Source organism: Acinonyx jubatus, chromosome D1, assembly GCF_027475565.1.
Source record: "Acinonyx jubatus isolate Ajub_Pintada_27869175 chromosome D1, VMU_Ajub_asm_v1.0, whole genome shotgun sequence".
In the NCBI taxonomy this organism is placed as follows: domain Eukaryota; kingdom Metazoa; phylum Chordata; class Mammalia; order Carnivora; family Felidae; genus Acinonyx; species Acinonyx jubatus.
In genome coordinates this window covers 55,537,364-55,554,089 of record NC_069390.1, presented here as the reverse complement: position 1 = coordinate 55,554,089, position 16,726 = coordinate 55,537,364, and the positions used below count along the sequence as shown (strand labels likewise).

Genomic DNA, 16,726 nt, shown 5'->3' with positions numbered 1-16,726 from the left:
GCGCCCCTGTTTTTTGTTTTTGTGTGATTGTTTAAGACTGGCAACCCTGCTCTGGAACCTCAGGAGCACAGAGTTCTAGATCGAGGATCCTGAGCTCTAGCATCTGAGGATCGGGGGCAGTGTCGTCTCAGATTCACAGAAAGGGGGCTATCAGGCTGGCTGGCTCCACCTCACACCCAGCGCTCACTGGCCGGTGGGCAGCCTCTACCTTGCTGGAAGTATTAGAAAGCTCTTTCCCTTAGCTCATCTTTCTGCCCTCTGAGAGGCTTTCTGGCCCCATGCCTGGTATTTTGGTATTTGAGGGAGTATTTCCAAGGGTCTCCCCTTTTAGTCATTTATTAACCTCCCAGCAAATAGTTTTTAGGTACTCCTATATTCTGGCACTTTCGGCACTTGTAAACAGCAGCCCTGCTCCCCGGCCCATGAGGCTACCAGATGGGACAGTGACCCTTCTGAAGATGCCAGGGAAGTCTGGGCCAGAGGTGAGAATGGGAGCAGAGAGGGACTTCTTTTGTGGGGAAATTCAGCTTCCCTCATACCTACCCAGCTTCACACACTACCACTATCTTGATGGTCTCTTGCCTTATTCCTAGTGGGCATATGTACCCATGGGGCCTGACTGCCCACAGAGTAAGTACCTGGAGCACAGATTGTCCATCTTCGTCATCTCCTTGTCCCCACCAATGTGACCAGTAAGAGCTCTCTCTCAGCGGGGAGCAGGGGACAGAGAGCCCAGGCTGGAGGGCAAAGATGTGGCCAAAGTTCCCAGCGTCAGGCTGGAAATCGTAGCAGGTAGGCAGGTTTGGGACAAACATGAAGAATAACTTTCTAACAGTGGGAAGGGGCTGGGGAGCTGCTATTTTTTTCAAACCCCACTACCATGGATGCTTTAAAGTGTTACTTCATTTCATCTTTACAACATGTTTCTGGGAACCAGGTTATCATGCCCAGTTTTCCAATAAAGAGGCTGAGATCATTCAAGTAATTTGGCTAAGGTCATATGGTTAGGGATGGCTACAACTCATCTGGGTGCATCCCACAGTGGAAGGGGCTGTAGGAAGGAGGTAGTGAACTCCTTGTTCTGGGGGCATGCCAGCGTCTCTTCCAGCAGAGTGCAGAAAAGCTTGTGTCCTGTGTGTGGGTGTGTCTGGGAGGACAGAGGGGGCAGATGACATGTGAGTCCTCCCCATCCTAGGTATCTGGGGTGGTACAATTCCCTTCATCTTGGAACCGAGGTCCTGAGAGGCTGGGGCTTGGAGATTCTAGAGGGCCAGTGACATCCACTCCCTTAGACCATGAGCTTCCTGCCCAGCCTGGCCTCCCAGTAGTAGTTCAGGGCCCCTGAGGTTGACATTAGGGGGCCGAGAGACACATAGGTCTCTCAGTTTCCTTTCTCTCCCCAAACCCTTTTCCCGCACCCCAGAATCTTCCCTGTCTCCTGGTGTCAGCAGAAGTGCAACCAAGAGCATGCACCTGCCTCTCACAGACACAGGTTCCTCCCCAAGGAACCAGGGCTGGTCCAGGGTGAGCAGGCAGGGAGGCTGTGTGGTGCCAAGTTGAGCAGGGGCAGCTCCCCCTGCCATGGGGAACTCTGGCAGGGCCAAGCTCCTAGGACCCCTCTTGCCCCGAGCCAGGACTGAGGACCCGGCACTCAAGCATCTCCTGCATCCCACCCCTTGTCCATGCAGCCCCGCGTTGCCTCCACCCTTGCTGCCAGAGCCACTGCATCCGCCTTCCTGCATCTAGCCTCAGTTCCCCCAATCCAGGGGGCCTTCTTTTTTTTTTTTTTTTAATTTTTTTTTTCAACGTTTATTTATTTTTGGGACAGAGAGAGACGGAGCATGAACGGGGGAGGGGCAGAGAGAGAGGGAGACACAGAATTGGAAACAGGCTCCAGGCTCTGAGCCATCAGCCCAGAGCCCGACGCGGGGCTCGAACTCCTGGACCGCGAGATCGTGACCTGGCTGAAGTCGGACGCTTAACCCACTGCGCCACCCAGGCGCCCCAGGGGGCCTTCTTGAAGACAAAGTCATTCCCTTGTTCGAAACCCTCTGTGACTCCTGCCTATTCTCAGGAGAAAACCCCACTCCTCCTCAGTCTGGTACGGGATGGTTTCATAACCCAGCCTCTGTCAGCCTCACCAGCCCCATCCTCTGTGACCTGCAGTTTCCTGAATGCACCCAACACTCTCCCTTCCAGCCCTAGTTCATAGTGCTCCTTCAACCTGGAATCCATTCACACCCCTCGTCTCCACCTGTTGGAATTACAACTTTTTATCCTTCAGTGCAACAAACTCCAGCGATTAAGAACCTGGCCTCTGGAGCCAGACCACCTTTGTTTCCTCATCTGTAAAATGAGGCGATTAATAGAACCTACATCATACAACTGCTGTGACGATTGAGTAATTTGTGTGAAATGTTTGGAGCAGTGCCTGGCACATAGTAGGTACGTTGTGGTGGTATAAGGCTCAGCCCAGATGTGGCCTTTTCCTGAAATCTACAGGAAGCTCTCCACCAGTGGAGGAGCGATAGAAGGTCTTCATTGGAGGCTGTGCAGCAGGTGAGTGCGGTGGGCCAGGGGACTGGTGCTAAAGCCTAAGCCAGGGCCAGGCCTGGGGACCTTGTGAGGGGAAAGATGTGGAGGGGTTAGGGAAGAAGGCCAGAGAGTCTGGCCCAGAGGGAGTTTGGGTTGAAGAGGGGCAGGGTGTCTGGCTCAGGGTTTGGGGGAGGAGCAGGTATGGGGAGAGGGGCACTCGTTGTCAGACATGGTAAATGTGGGGTGCCCTGAGGGGTGTCATGGGACGTGGGGAAGGGCAAAGCCCAGGGCCACCAGATCCAGCACTTTGGGAGGTGGTCTGGGAGTTGCTGGCTCCCAGCAGCTACAGGAGGAGCATGGAGGCCTGAGTGAGACTGAGGAGCTGTGGAGAGGCCACATTCCCTCCCCTGTGGGGACTCTGGGTTGGGGTGTCCAGCTCTGCCACAAAACCCCAGGTGACATCAGGCATTTCCTGCCCTCCTGAGGCTCAGACCTCTCGTGGACTGAATCCCCCAGCATTAGAGAACTGGAGTCCTAAATCCCCATGAGATGCTCTGCCCACTGAAGACAGGGGAAGCACACACACCCAGTCCCCCTCCACACTGCTGCTCTGCTCCTGCCCCAGTGCCTAGGCCTGGCGGGTCTCTTCTCCTCTGGGTCATGATGGCCCTCCCCCACCCTCCATCCCTCCAGCCATAGTCCATATCTCTACACAGAGTTTCTTTCTAATCATCAAGGGTGGAATCTCTGATGCTGGTGAGAGGGGGGGGAGACTTCCCTAACTTTCTCCTGAAGCGAGGAAGCTGTCCTTTCCACCTGTTTTAAGACATCCTGGCCTCCACCCTCCCAGGCCAGCTGGGGACTCCATTGTCATGGCCCCCTTCCAGACTGACCCTGCCTGCCCTCTCCCTGGCAGGAGAGGCTGGCCCATCAACCTGTGAGTACATCTTTCCTGACCCCCCCCCCTCCTGCCCCTGCTTATGAAGACAGCTGACTCCTTAACCCTCTCTCTCAGCCCTCTCCTCTACCTCTCCTTACCTCCCATACCCTTGGGGTCTCTCCCCAGGGTCTCTCACCCTAGAGACCAGCTCCCATCTTTGTCCAACACCACTTGCCAGCCCCTCTGTGCCCGGTTCTGGCTGGCTCTGCCCCTTTTAAGTGCCCTGCCAGGCTTCCCTGCCTTTGCTCGTGCTATTCTTTCTACCTGGACAGCCCTTCCAAAACCCATTCACACTGTACTCCATCATGGCCATCCCTCAAGGCTCTTCTCAAGGGTCACCTCATCTCTGAAGCTCTCGCACTCTACCACCCCAGACACTCCTCACACCTGTTGGGAATTTGTGTTTCCACCCTCTAGAAACCCCAAAACATTCTAGGTGCTTCTAGAAGTCTTGGTCCATCTGATTCTTTTCTCTGTCCCTATCATCCAGCAAGAGGCCTGCTCCAAAGCAGGTATGACATGAGTGGAAGAATGAATGAATGAATGAATGAATGAATGAATGAATGAATGAAACAATCAAGCACAAGAGGCTATGGGAGTCCAGAGGAGGCTGAGCCTCATGGCAGTTGCTCTCCTTTCCCTTATTCCTCTGAGGGCCTCCCAGAGTTGTCCTGACACTTAAAGATTTCTCAGCTGCTGACCCCAGGTGGCCTCCTGGGGAGCACTCCTGGGGACCAGCACACCTGGGCCTGCTCCTGCCCTAGACAGGCCTCTGGACTTCCTCTCTTTCAAGAGCCCTGCCCTTCTCTGGACAGGCCAGGGAAATGCCAGGAGAGGGGAACTGGACCTAGGCATTCTGGAGGTGGGTCAGCTGTCTGAATCAAGCACATTCTTTTATCTTGCTCATCTCTGGCTCAGGTCGTGGGTCAGTCTGAGTCAGGAGCTTCTGGTCCTGGTGCCCCCTACCCCCAACACCTCACTTTGTAGGGACCAAACCTGGGCTGAACAGCGTCCATGCAGCACCCCCCACCCTCACTCCTCAGGAGATACTGCCATAGAGGTTAAGCTATTTGTTCAAGATCACACTGCCAGGAATTGGAAAAAATGGGTTTGACACCAGGACTCCCCGGCTCTGAAGCCTGAATTCATCAGAGCCTGGGATGAGCGAGCAGGGTAGGGATCCCCTGGATCGAACCCTGGTCCAGCATATACACATGCACAAGTGAGCCTCCCAGCCAGTGGACCCTGCCCTCCCATGTCCATACCTGACCAGCCCCTGCTCTCACAGTCAGGATGTTCAGAGCCCGCTCAGGTTTCTCATTCATGAATGCATAGGCCTGGACCAGGATGCAGGGAATTCTTCAGAAAACAGGAAAAACAGGTCCTCTGGCCTGGGGATAAACCCAGCTTCCAGCACTTCTCAGGGCGGGCAGTGCTGTGGGCTCTGTGGGAGGTGGAGACAGCATGGGCTCTTGGGTTCCAGGTCATAGGAAGTTAGCCAGGCAGAGCCCTCCCAGGCCTGCCTCCTATGCTTCAACCTTGGTCCAAAAGAGGCAAGCACTGGTGTGTTTGCCTGTTCCAGGAGGGGTGCCCTCTGCCCACCCACACACCCTGGCTTCTACCCTCGGCTCACATGTTCCAGGGATGGTTGTTCCCAGCCTCCTTCCCCAGGCACCCCCTTTCACAGGAGTGTGGCTCTGCTGGGAAAGGTCTCCCTCACATCCTGCAGAGCTGAGCTGAGCTGAGCCTCCAATGCCCCTCCCTCTGTCCTGGTCTATGCTTCAGTCCCTAGAGTAGGAAACAGTCAACACCCTCCTTGCCCAGTATCCACTCAATAGTACTTCCGCTCATACGGTTTTTTGTTCAAGCTATGTCTCTACCTGGAACACACCCCCTCCCCTGTCCCACCTCTAATCATTCCTCCACAGATGCTGTAAACACACATGAACATACACAGGCACGGACATACACAAATATCCAGATACATGGAGACATACACAGTCACATTCAGATGTATACACAGCATGTGCACATACACACACACACACACACACACACACACACACACACACACACACTGTTCTAGACAGGGACTAGGACAGCCTTTAGAAATCACCTGCACTAAACTCCCATTTGACAGAGGAGAAAACTGAGGCCCTGTCACAAGGCCTCACCATAAGTCAGGGACAGAGCCAAGATTGGAATGCAGGCCATCTGAATTCTGACCCTGGCTTTTGTCTTGTCTGGCAGGCCCTCACACACACACCAGGCACAAGGTTTCACTGAGGAGATGGTTACATGGTGGAGGGACCCCTCTGTATGTGCAAGTCCCAGCATCCTCCAGAACCAGACTTACCAGAGGGGAAAAAGAACATTCCCTTCCTCTTTCCATCTGCTTCATTTCCCTGCACTGGGGTGGGGGTGGGGGTGTCTGAGACAGTTGAAGCCAGGTCTCCAGGCTGGAAGCAATGTACAAGCATGGAGAGAAGTGGGAAGAGGAGAGGGGGAGGATGGCTGCAAGAATGGGAAGGAGGTGTGGCACTGGGGAATGCCCCTAGGCCACTATTTTCCCAGCACACCTTGCCACAGGAGTCTCAGGTTCACGTGGGGCAGTGGGCTGGTAGCCATTTGCCAACCTGCTCCAGAGTCCAGTGACGAAAGAGGTTAACCTTTCACCCCACTCCACCCCGTCTTCTCCTTAGGATATGCCTTCATTCAAGAGACTAAGGAGGAGCACAGCACTTTCTCAAAGCCATTCTCCTATTTCTGAGATGGATCTCTACCACCCATCCTTCCACACTTTAAAATTCTAATATATCCTTGAGAATATATCTCTTTCCCACCCATGTGTAACCCAATGCTCGCCAATGAACCTGTCAGCTGAGCCAGTACAGTGGCTCAGACATGCCACTCTTCCCCACCCCATAGCCTTAGTCTTGTGTTTTTCCTCCACACCATTGCACAGCCTGCTCACTTATCTCCTTGCCTCCACCCCTCCCCTCCTATCCATCTTCCATTCTGCAATCATAGGTCTTCCTACAACACAAATCTGACTAGACACTGTAAGCTCAAAACCCTTCCATGGCTCCCTATTGCCCTCAGGCTAACATCCAAGCTCTTGAGCCTGGCATTCAAGGCCCTGGCTGACCTGGCCCCTGACACCCCTCTAGACAACTCTCCCTCTCTGCCTCCAGCCTCATCTTCCTGTCCCAAGCACAGCAAAAGCAGTCCCATGATCATATCTTCACTCAGGGACACCCTCCCTTATCTTCAACATATATATTATAACAAAAGTTGAGTGCCTGCTCTGTGTCAGGCTCCATATTAGTTGGCTTTATAGACCTCTTCTCATTTAAGCCTGAGAAGCTCAGAGAAGCTAAATAATCTCTCCAGGGTCCCAAAGCTAGCAACTTGCAGAGCAGTCTTGATCTGTCTGACTGCAGGAGCCATGCCCCTGATCACTAGCCCCTACCCTCCCCAGCCTAGGTCCTCTGCTCCGGGAAGCTTCCTGACCAGCCCTCTTTGAGCCCCATGGCTCTGCCTGTCTGGTCAGTTCTCTGCCAGAGGGAACACCCTAGTGGCAGGGCTAGAATCTACTCTTCCTGGTATTTCCTCATTGTGAAGCAGACATGATGATTATTGTATTCATTTTACAATTAAAACAACAACAACAAACTAAGGCCAGATCCCACCCAGGGTCACCAGTGAGTTAGGGGCAGACCGCTTGCCCCCTCTGCCTGGCTCCGCCCCTACCCCAAGGGCTGGGTCTTTCTCCTTGTAGCCCCAGGCTGGTTAACTCAAAGCCATGAGGAGGGGGTGAGGCAGTTCCCAGGCTGACTGCAGAATTTCCAGGGTGGTTGGACAACATTCCAGCTTCTCCACTAGGGCAGCTCCAGAATGAATGTACTGCCCATTCACCTGCCTACCTGGCTGGCCCTGTCCAGCCTAGCAGGGGAGTATGACGCATCACCACTCTAGAAACCCTTGCAGCCTGCCTCTGCTGGGGGTGGGGTGCTGTGAGGGGAAACAGAGGACTTGGACCCAGAACACCATCGAGGGACAGGGGAGGGCACTGGGCAGGTGGGAAATCCCAGTTCTGCCATTTCCATCTGTGGTACTTGGACAAGTCTCAGCTCTATAACCCAAATCTTAATTTCTTTACAATCTAAGAAGGGTATGCACTGCATAAGGTTGTTGAGACAGTTAAAGGAGATATTTATTCATTTTATGAAATAACTTAAAAAGACATGATTTCAGGGGCGCCTGGGTGGCGCAGTCGGTTAAGCGTCCGACTTCAGCCAGGTCACGATCTCACGGTCCGTGAGTTCGAGCCCCGCGTCGGGCTCTGGGCTGATGGCTCAGAGCCTGGAGCCTGTTTCCGATTCTGTGTCTCCCTCTCTCTCTGCCCCTCCCCCATTCATGCTCTGTCTCTCTCTGTCCCAAAAAATAAATAAACGTTGAAAAAAAAATTAAAAAAAAAAAAGATATGATTTCGGCAGGTGGTGAAGATAGGGAGGATGGGAGTATTTCAGGAAGACAAGAGGGGCAGGAAAGCCACAGGAATTATGAGCAAAGTAGCAACGTCACAGCCAGACTGACTATAGGTCAAGTTTCCCACCCTGAAGGCCATCCTCAGAAGGAAGGGCAGTCCGAGGACTGCCCCCGCCGAAGGAACTAGACCCAACTATACTCCTTAGTTCATTCACCCTTTCCAAAGGTTTGCCATAACTTTGGGGAATGCCTGTCCCCATTCAGGGCACTTGGGGACTCCAAGGTGAGTTGGACCCTTCTGTGATCTCAAGGAGCTCACTGTCAAGGTGGTGGGTGTCGGGGAGGATAGGGGAAGACCCAGAAAAGGCAATGATAATTCAGGGTGATCAGGGCTGAAGGAAGCAGAGGCACCAGGGTTGGGTTGAAGCAGCCAAGAGGGTCCCTAATAGGAACTGGGCGTAGGGTGGTCAGGGAAGGCTTCCTGGAGGAGAGGACACCTGACCTTCATTTTGGAAGATGGACAAGAGTCAGGTGCGTGGAAACAGAAGAGGAGTAGAGTGAGCAAAAACCAGGGCAAACGATCACATAGTATGTCTCAGGAACTGACAGTCATCCCCGTGGCTTGAGGGAAGTAGAGAGGGCAAGGATGGATAGGAGGACAGGAAAGATCCTGGAAGTTATCTTTCACCCCCTCCCAAATGTCCTCCACAGGCTTGAAGGCCAGTAGGCTCCCAGCCTTGCCTGATACGCTTTCTGCACCACCAGCACTGGGGCTGGTCTGGGGAAATAGCTGAGGGGGTAACCTCAGATAGTATCAGTAGGTGCTGTGGCAGTGGGAAGCCTCTGCAGCCTCCTCCAGAAAGCCCTTGGGTTCACCAGTCCTCTTGGAGACTCTCACCCTGTAGGGAGCCCCTAGAATCCTGGCTGTGGGGGCCACGCACTAAGAGAACATCTGAATGCATGCACGAGTCTCAGATCAACCAGGCTGGCCTCCCACTTACAGACCAGGAAACTGAGACTCCTTAAGAGGAAGGGCCTTACTCAAGGTCTGGTGTTCTAATTACATTCTATGTAGGGTTGAGCACCTTCACCCCCACCCCAGAGCAGGACTGCAAACTACCTGTCCCTCCTCTGACCCAGCAGGGTCCAGCCCAGCAGAGTGCTATAGACACACTGCTAAATGGAACCAGTTGAGAACCACAGTGCCCTGAACTCCACCCTGACCTATCACATCCAAATGTCTCCAGCCAGACCTACAAGAAAGAACCCTGGGTTCAGCCTCCAACTTCAAACCACCCATGCTGTGCAACCTTGGTCAAGTTAACTTCCCTCTCTGAGCCTCGAGTTCTTCACTGATCAGATGGGGAGAATCACCACACCAGACAACTCCTGAGGAAGGAGTAAGACAAAGGGACAGGTAGTACTCCATGTGGCTAGCAAATCGTGCTCTGTTCTGATGTGGGGGGCTGCATCTACCTGTCCTGGCTGAGAGACACAGAAACCCTTCTCAGGCAGAGGGGCAGAAGTCATGGGCAGAGTAGGCAGGGAAGGCTCTTGGAAGGGGCTATGGTCAGGTCAGGAGAGAAGTAGAAAGAGCCCAGCATGGAAGGAAAAAGGAAGAATGGAGAAGCCAAGGTAGAAAATAGGACAAAAGTGTAGAACAAGTAGGTCTGTGATTCTGAGACTTTCTCACTCTGGGTGCTTCCAGAATTCTGAGTTCATTGGTTCTGACGGTCCAATTTAAGAGCCTCTGGTTCTGAGAGTAAATGATAAGTGTTTATTCAATTCTGTCACTTGCTGCTTTTCATAGCCTTTGGTTGTGAGCTTCTCAGAACCACAGGAGTCTGCACTCTCAGAGTAACGTAATCAAAGATCACTGTCCCAGGAGCCATAAAGTCTCAGCAAACACTTGCCAGTACCCCCATGTGCTCAACCTCAGAGGAACACTGCAAACCCAGACTCAGATCAGGCTTGGTCAGGAGCTCCAGTCTGGATGGGGAGAAAGACACAGACATGGAAGAAGTCCACTTGAGTGATTAAGCCATGACCAAGGGAAGCCCAGGAACCATAGAGCCCAGAGGAACCCCTAACCAGCCTGGGGAGATAGTCAGGGAAAGCTGCTCAGAGGAGAGGTCATTTGAGCTGGGACTTAATGAAAGATTAGGAATTTGTCAGGTAGACAATAAAGGTAGGAGGGCACTGAAGGCAGAAGAAAGAGCATGTGCAAAGACACAGTGGTGTGATAGTGTGGCCAGGAGGTCATGTGAGGCTGGAATGGAGGGGTGGGTGGCACAGAATGTGTATGGACCTGAGGCACTCACATGAAAAGGCTTGAATGCCAGGCTGAGGTGCTTGGCTTCTAACCTGAGGACAATGGGGTGCCATGGCAGGCCTTAAGCAGGGGAGGACATACTCAGAGTTGACCTTGACAAAGATGATGCCACAGAAAGTAGATAGGACAAGGGAGTCTAAAGGGAAGAAGACCAAGGAGGAGACTACACATAAAATGGTCCAGTGAGAGGCACTGATACCTTGGCCCTGGATTTTCTGTGAGTTGGGGAACATCCTTGCTGGCCCACAGCTCCACCACAGCAAGATTCCTCCTCCCACATTTGGGACTGAGGAAGCTGGGCACTCACCAGGAAGCCAGAGCAACACCAGGAGCCTCCCTTGAGGGGGTGGGAAAAGAGAGGGTCATGTGGGCCCCAAGAAGCTTGAAGGAGGCCTTCTTCCCATGCTTTAGGGCCCAAGCCCTAGACAGGGTGCCAGGGAGGAGGGCTAAGGAGGGGGCAGCTTCCCAGGAGGGCCCGGGCTACCCACACTCCCATCAGGGACTCTAGCCACTCACCCTGGACCAGAAATACTCAGGCCTAGGAGATTCTATAACAGGGAAGTGGAGGAACTCCTCTGCTCAAGAATCAACTGTAGCTCTCCAGGGAGTAAGGCCCTCCTCTTTGACTATATACCCATTTCCACAAGGTCATTCATTTCTCAAACACTCACTGGCACCTGCTCTGTGCCCAACCTGTGCTGGATGATACAGACAGAGAGAGAAAGCAGGCTGGCCTAGTCCTTCACCTGACCTCTAGGATGAGCACAGAGGTCAGAGAGGATTTCACCAGGGATGCGTGGCTTCTCTGGTCCTGTGAGCAATGTGGCTAATCAGGCCACAAGCAAAACCTAAAGTCATGTTTTCAGGGCAATATTCAAACTTCCTTCACCCTGAAAGCCAGAGAATGGAGCTCTGAATCTCAGATGGAACTTCTGTCTTAAATGGAGAGAGGTAAGTTGGGTCAGGTAGCCCTAGCTTTCACCCCTGCTCTGTGATCTTGGGAAGGAAACTCCCTGAGCCTCTACTTCCTCATCTGCAAAATGGGGATAACAATTCCTCCCTCATAGGATTGATAAAGGATAAAATGAGAGACTTTTATAAATTGTTACTAGTAAGCTGTCTTTGCAGAGGGGACACAGGGAGAGGAAGGCAGTCAGTGGTTAAAATTCCAATATCTAGCACAATCCCTTGTTACTGCACCCTTGTTCTAATATCTTCAAAATGCATTTCTTTAAAAGTATCTGAGTATCTGAGTATCACACTCCTCCCTGTGCATTGCACTCCACAGCTTACTAAGCCCTTTCCTGACCACTGTCTTAAGAATTAAGGCATCACAGCAGGGCTCCTGGGGGGCTCAGTCAGTTGAGCATTGGACTTTGGCTCAGGTCATGATCTCACAGTTCCCGGGTTCAAGTCCCACATCAGGCTTGCTGCTGTCAGTGCAGAGCCTACTTCGGATCCTCTGTCCCTGCCTCTCTCTGCCCTCTCCCACTCAAGCACACTGTCTCTCAAAAATAAACATTAAAAAAAAAAGAATTGTCATAGCAACCTTGTATTTGAAGAGGCAAGGATCATCAGATCCAATTTACAGATAGCCAACTGACAATCTAGAGGGGGAGAGTGGCCTCTCTAAAGGCCATAGCCAGGAAAGAAGCCAAATCAAAGCACTCACCCATGAGACCTTGGTGATTTCTCATACTTTTAGCTGGTCCTTGGAGGATCCAGAAGCCTCAGGGCCTGTGCATCCTGGGCAAGAAGAAAATAAGAATGGAGGGGTCGTAGCCCTCTGCAACACAAGCTTGGCAGCCATTTATGAAGGTCAGCCACTGTGATCCTCCAACTCCTCTGGCTAGACCCCAGGGCAGCCCAAGGCAGAAAAAAGAGGAGATTGAGAATTCTTCCATGCCAGGGCAGCCCAAGGCAGAAAAAAGAGGAAATTGAGAATTCTTCCATGCCAGGGCCTCCCAGGCACATACTCTCAACACAGGACCTTAGTGGTGCTGGCCTCCTTTTAGAGGCTGGCAGGGCAAGAACTGCCCCCCCAAGGTCACCTGGCAAGTTGGGGGAAGAGCTGGGATGAGATCAATTGCAGGTCTCCTGGCTCCCACTGGGGGAGGGAGAGCCCTAGGTATCCCCAAATTCCTCAGCAGGAACATCTAAGGTCTGAGGGACCAGACCCTTGGCCAAGGGATCAAGGGCTCAGAGTATAAGTAATGCCTGGATGGTTCTAGTGTCAATATCTGATCTCCTTGTATAGCACTGCTCAATCCATTCTCCACCCTGCAGCCAGAGAGATCTTTCTGAAATGCTGCTTTGACCATGAATCCTCCTTGTTCACAAACCTTCCATGGCTCCCTATCACCTACAGAGTGAAATCAAAGTTTTTGGCTTATACACTCTGGGTCCTGTAATGCCTCCAGGACACACTGTTCTGACAATCTGTGCCACCTGTCTTGATCACCGGATTCTAGTTTCCTCTTCTTTGTGATGACATAGAGCTCCACTGTAGACATGCCTTCACTGGGGAAGCTGGGGGTAGGGAACAGGGGATAGAGGCTGCTGGTGCTCTCTCAGTTCAGCTCAGCCCTGTGCAGGGTGCTGGCAAAAGAGAAATGAGTGATGGCCAGTTTCTGTCCTCCAGGGGGCCCCAGACCTCTGGTGAGGGAAGGAGGGGGACAGAGACCATAACCTTCCAAGGTGGAACCAGGGCTGTAAGTCCTGGGACTTTCAAGAGCCAGAAGATGCTCCAATCCAACTGTGGGATCAAGGAAGGCTTCCCCAAAGAGGGAGCATCTGAGCTGGGCCCCAAGGCTAGGTAATTCTCCAACTGAGGAAGATGAGGGTAGGAGGGCATTTCAGGCAGTGAGTATATAGAATATGCCGCGGTCCAAAAGCAAGAAACTGTCTCGTGTATGTAGCAGAACTACATGTAATCACTGGAGGGTAAAGGGTCAGGCAGGAGAGGGGCTGGAGAGGTTGGCAAGAAGCAGTTCTTGGAGGCCTTGAGTCCCAGGCTAAGGGGTTCAGGCTGGGTCTTGTTAGCCCAGGGAGGAGAATAGTTGAGATTTGGGTTTCAGGCAGTTCCCTCCAGGGATTGACCCCACCCCCATCCCCAAGCCGTGAGCCTACCCAGGAGAACACTGGTGCTGAACATGACCCACACATTAGGAACTCGGCGGCCCTCAAGTTCCATATTCTTGTTTTTCCCCTTTTACAGATGAAGCCACTAAGGCTCAGAGAAGGTCACATAGTGGCCAGGGCAGGATTGGAATATAGGTCTGAGTCTCCAGAGAGCTTTTGCGGGCCCTGTCTGCTTAAAGAATCTCCTTCCCAACCACTACCACACACACAGATAACTGAGACTTTACCAGGGCCCCACCCTAGCCCTCAAAAGCTCCCCATTATCACAGCCTAGCTCCCCAAACAAACCACGCACCTCAGGCTGCAGGCCCAGGGAAGCTGAGGATGCCAGGCTGAAAGAAACAGCTGCCACCAGCCCCACAGACCCCAAACTGGCAGTTTTAATCCGCAGCTGGGCCTGGCCCTTGGGTCTGGCTCCTGGGGGAAAGTAGGGCAACCTGCCACCGACAGCCCCCAGTTGGGGAGCTGAGGGAGGGCACTGCCCTTCTCCAAACTGACCCTTCCTACGGCACTGCCTGCCAGATTAAAAGCCTCCTGACAGAGGCTTAACTGTCCTTCCAGGCCACTGTCCCAGCCCCCACCCCCACTCCCACCCCCAGTTTTACCGGGTCCGGGCGGGGTGGAGTGCCCCGGGTTTGAGGAGGCTCGGCGGGGCTCCAGGGGCTCGCGGGTCTCTGGCCGCGGTCCCCCGCCTCGGGGCGTTCACTCACACCAGAGCACACACACAAACAAGCCCCACAGGTTCAACTACTCGACCCGCTGGGGCGCACGCACTCACCCACTGACACTGACTTTCCCAAAGAGGCCGACACACACTCACCGGGGTGTCGGATCGCGCTCGCGGAGATCGACGCTACGGCGGAGACAAAGTTCGACCACGGACCCACCGGCACACTCCCACTGCTCGGAGCCGTGCCCCACTCGGACCGCCACGCGCCCACGGCTCTGCCTGCCCAGCGCCGCGTGGGCAGCCACCGCATCCGCGCCTGCCGACCTGTCTCCTCCTCCGATCCCTCCGGGCAGCCCGCCCCTCACCTCCGCGGGGCGCTCGGCCGCCAGCAGCGCCGAGGCCGCCGCTCCGGTGCCCGCGCCCGCGTCCCGCCGCCGCCGCCGCCGCCGGCACCCACGTGCCCCGAGCCCCGCCCGCCGCGCCCAGCTCCCTGCCCAGGCCGGGTCAGGCGGGGGCGGGGCGGACTCTGGACAGACCCTGGCACCGCCCCCTCCCTCCCGAACGGACACCTCGCCACCCGCGCGGGGGCGCTAGGCTGAGGGGACGCGGGCAGCACGGGAAGGGGCCTGCGGCGACTGACCTACCGCCTGGCGGAACCCGCCTTCCTCACACGACGTGAGAGCAGGGTTTCAGAGACACTAAATGTGCAAAGTTTGTCGGATACCTGTGTGGCTTCCGTCGCTGCCCACCACGGGACCTGTCCGCGAACCTGCGCCCTCTCCTGCCAGGAACCTGCTCAGAGCACCACGCCGAGAACTTGCCTCCCTTTGCTTTGGACCCGGAGGCTGGGGAGGGTGTGCCCGTCGCCCAGAGAGGAGATACAGACATTCAGGGTCCTGTGTCTCTCCTGCTCCTGAGGAGAAGGCGGCTGGGGAGGGGGAGGTGGGGAGAGCCTCGCCTCACCTATGCTCCCGTTACTGGGCAGGATAGTCATTAGAAATTTCCCGAACACCTGGTTGTTTTTGATCCCTCAACTTGAGCTGCTTCCTTTGAGCTGCCTTCTCAGATTACACACAGCACTCCCTTCTCTGCTTTCAACCCCACTCTGATGGCCTTCTCTGGTCAGAGACCCTGTCTGTACCTTTTCTAGACTGTGAGCAACAAGGAGGTGGATGACCAGGTCTGCCTTCTTCCTACACCCCATGCCAGAGTTCCCAGGAGTTGCCCAATACTTGCTGAATGCCGAATGGATGAATGAATGAATGCCTCCCTCTCATTCTGGTTTAGGTGTCAGGAATATAGGTTCTGACCCAGCTTCAGCACTGACTCTGGGAGACCTTGACCCACAGTTCCAGTCCCTCTCCTGGCTTCCTTTTTTGTGACATAGAGGCAATCAATCACACTCTCCCACCAACCGGTGTTCATCCATGGGGGGCTTTGGACGGTGGGTGTCTGGAGAGTGCACAGGAGGCCTCTTTCTGTGGTCAAGGAGATTGCCCAGGGCCCTGGAGCCTTGGGTTCTCCTGGGCTTCCCACCTGCTGACTGAGTCCTGGTTGCTGGCCCCAGGAGGGGCCCAGGAATGATACTGGCTACAGCCTTGCCAGGAGCAGGAGCAGAGCAGACACACAGCCCTGTGTGACTGAGCTGCCTCTGTAGTCCCCCAGGGACCTCCGCCTGGAAGACACAAAGGCCTCTTGTCTAGCTTCCTCCACCTATTATGCAAGCTGGTCCATGCAGCTTATAGGTGGCTAGGAATCTTACGGCTCCTACTTATGGAGCCCAGGCCTTGGGGTCCCTGTGTTGGGAAGTTCCCCTGGTCACTGGAGGCCCCAACCAGCACCCCTTTTCTCCTCTCTCTCTCAAGCCTTCAGACCTCTACTGTAACTACTACTAAGTTCAAGGGAAAAAAATTCCTTTGACCACAAGATGAGGACTCACGGCTCTGCCTCAGTCTCTAGCTGCCTGGAGAGTGGGCAGCCCAGAGTCCTGCTGCTGCTCTGGTCCAACTCCCTTACTGTACAGTCGAAGAAACTGCATCCCTGAGACACCCAGTGTCTGAGCTAACACAATGAGTGACTTAGTGAGACCTGAGAAACAGGAAAGGGACATGTCCTTGAACCCTATTGCCTTGGGGTCTTGCCTCACCTCTTCTATGAACTTCAGTTTCCTCTTTTGCAAAATGGTAAAGGTTCTTTTTTTAGGGTTTTGCCCGTTGTCCCAAACTGCCCGAGTTTGAGGGGTTAGTATTTCCTGTAATGAGGGGCTGGACATCTGATTCTCTTGACATCTTCCCTTGGCTCTCTCATCACTGGGCTTGAGAGATCAAGTCCCATAAGTTCCAAATCCCCCCCCTTACTTGAGGTGGCCTGAGGAGCCCCCATCCACTGCGACCTAAGGGCCTTTATTTTTATCATTGTACTTATTTACATTTCCTGGCAATAGTTTGTCAAGAAAATGTAGATGTTTCCATGCCTAAAAGATATTAGACCCATTGACTCAGCCAGGAAATTGAGGTTCAACAAGTCCCACAACAAGCCCCACACAGGGCCCCCATCTGGAAGTATGGAGGGGCATCAGAGGAGCCCTAGAACCAAGCAGCCCGGGCAGGCTGGTGGT

At 53.9% G+C, this 16,726-nt stretch overlaps 1 protein-coding gene across 8 annotated transcripts in view; it reads right to left on the bottom strand.

The window, feature by feature from the left end:
• The window catches only part of P2RY2 (purinergic receptor P2Y2), a 28,767-nt gene extending 14,200 nt beyond the window's left edge, over positions 1 to 14,567 (bottom strand). For 2 of the 8 annotated variants that reach the window (XM_053203651.1, XM_053203650.1), the window contains exons 1-3: positions 14,260 to 14,567; positions 11,971 to 12,044; positions 4,741 to 4,919 (exon numbers count right to left, since the gene is read on the bottom strand). The gene's annotated coding sequence lies outside the window, so the exon portion shown is untranslated. Of the gene's footprint in view, positions 1 to 4,740; positions 4,920 to 7,959; positions 9,956 to 11,970; positions 12,045 to 14,259 lie in introns of those variants that run through there. The other 6 variants (XM_027039777.2, XM_053203652.1, XR_008290494.1 and 3 more) reach the window with 5 other exon arrangements.
• Between the last annotated feature and the right edge of the window lie 2,159 nt (positions 14,568 to 16,726).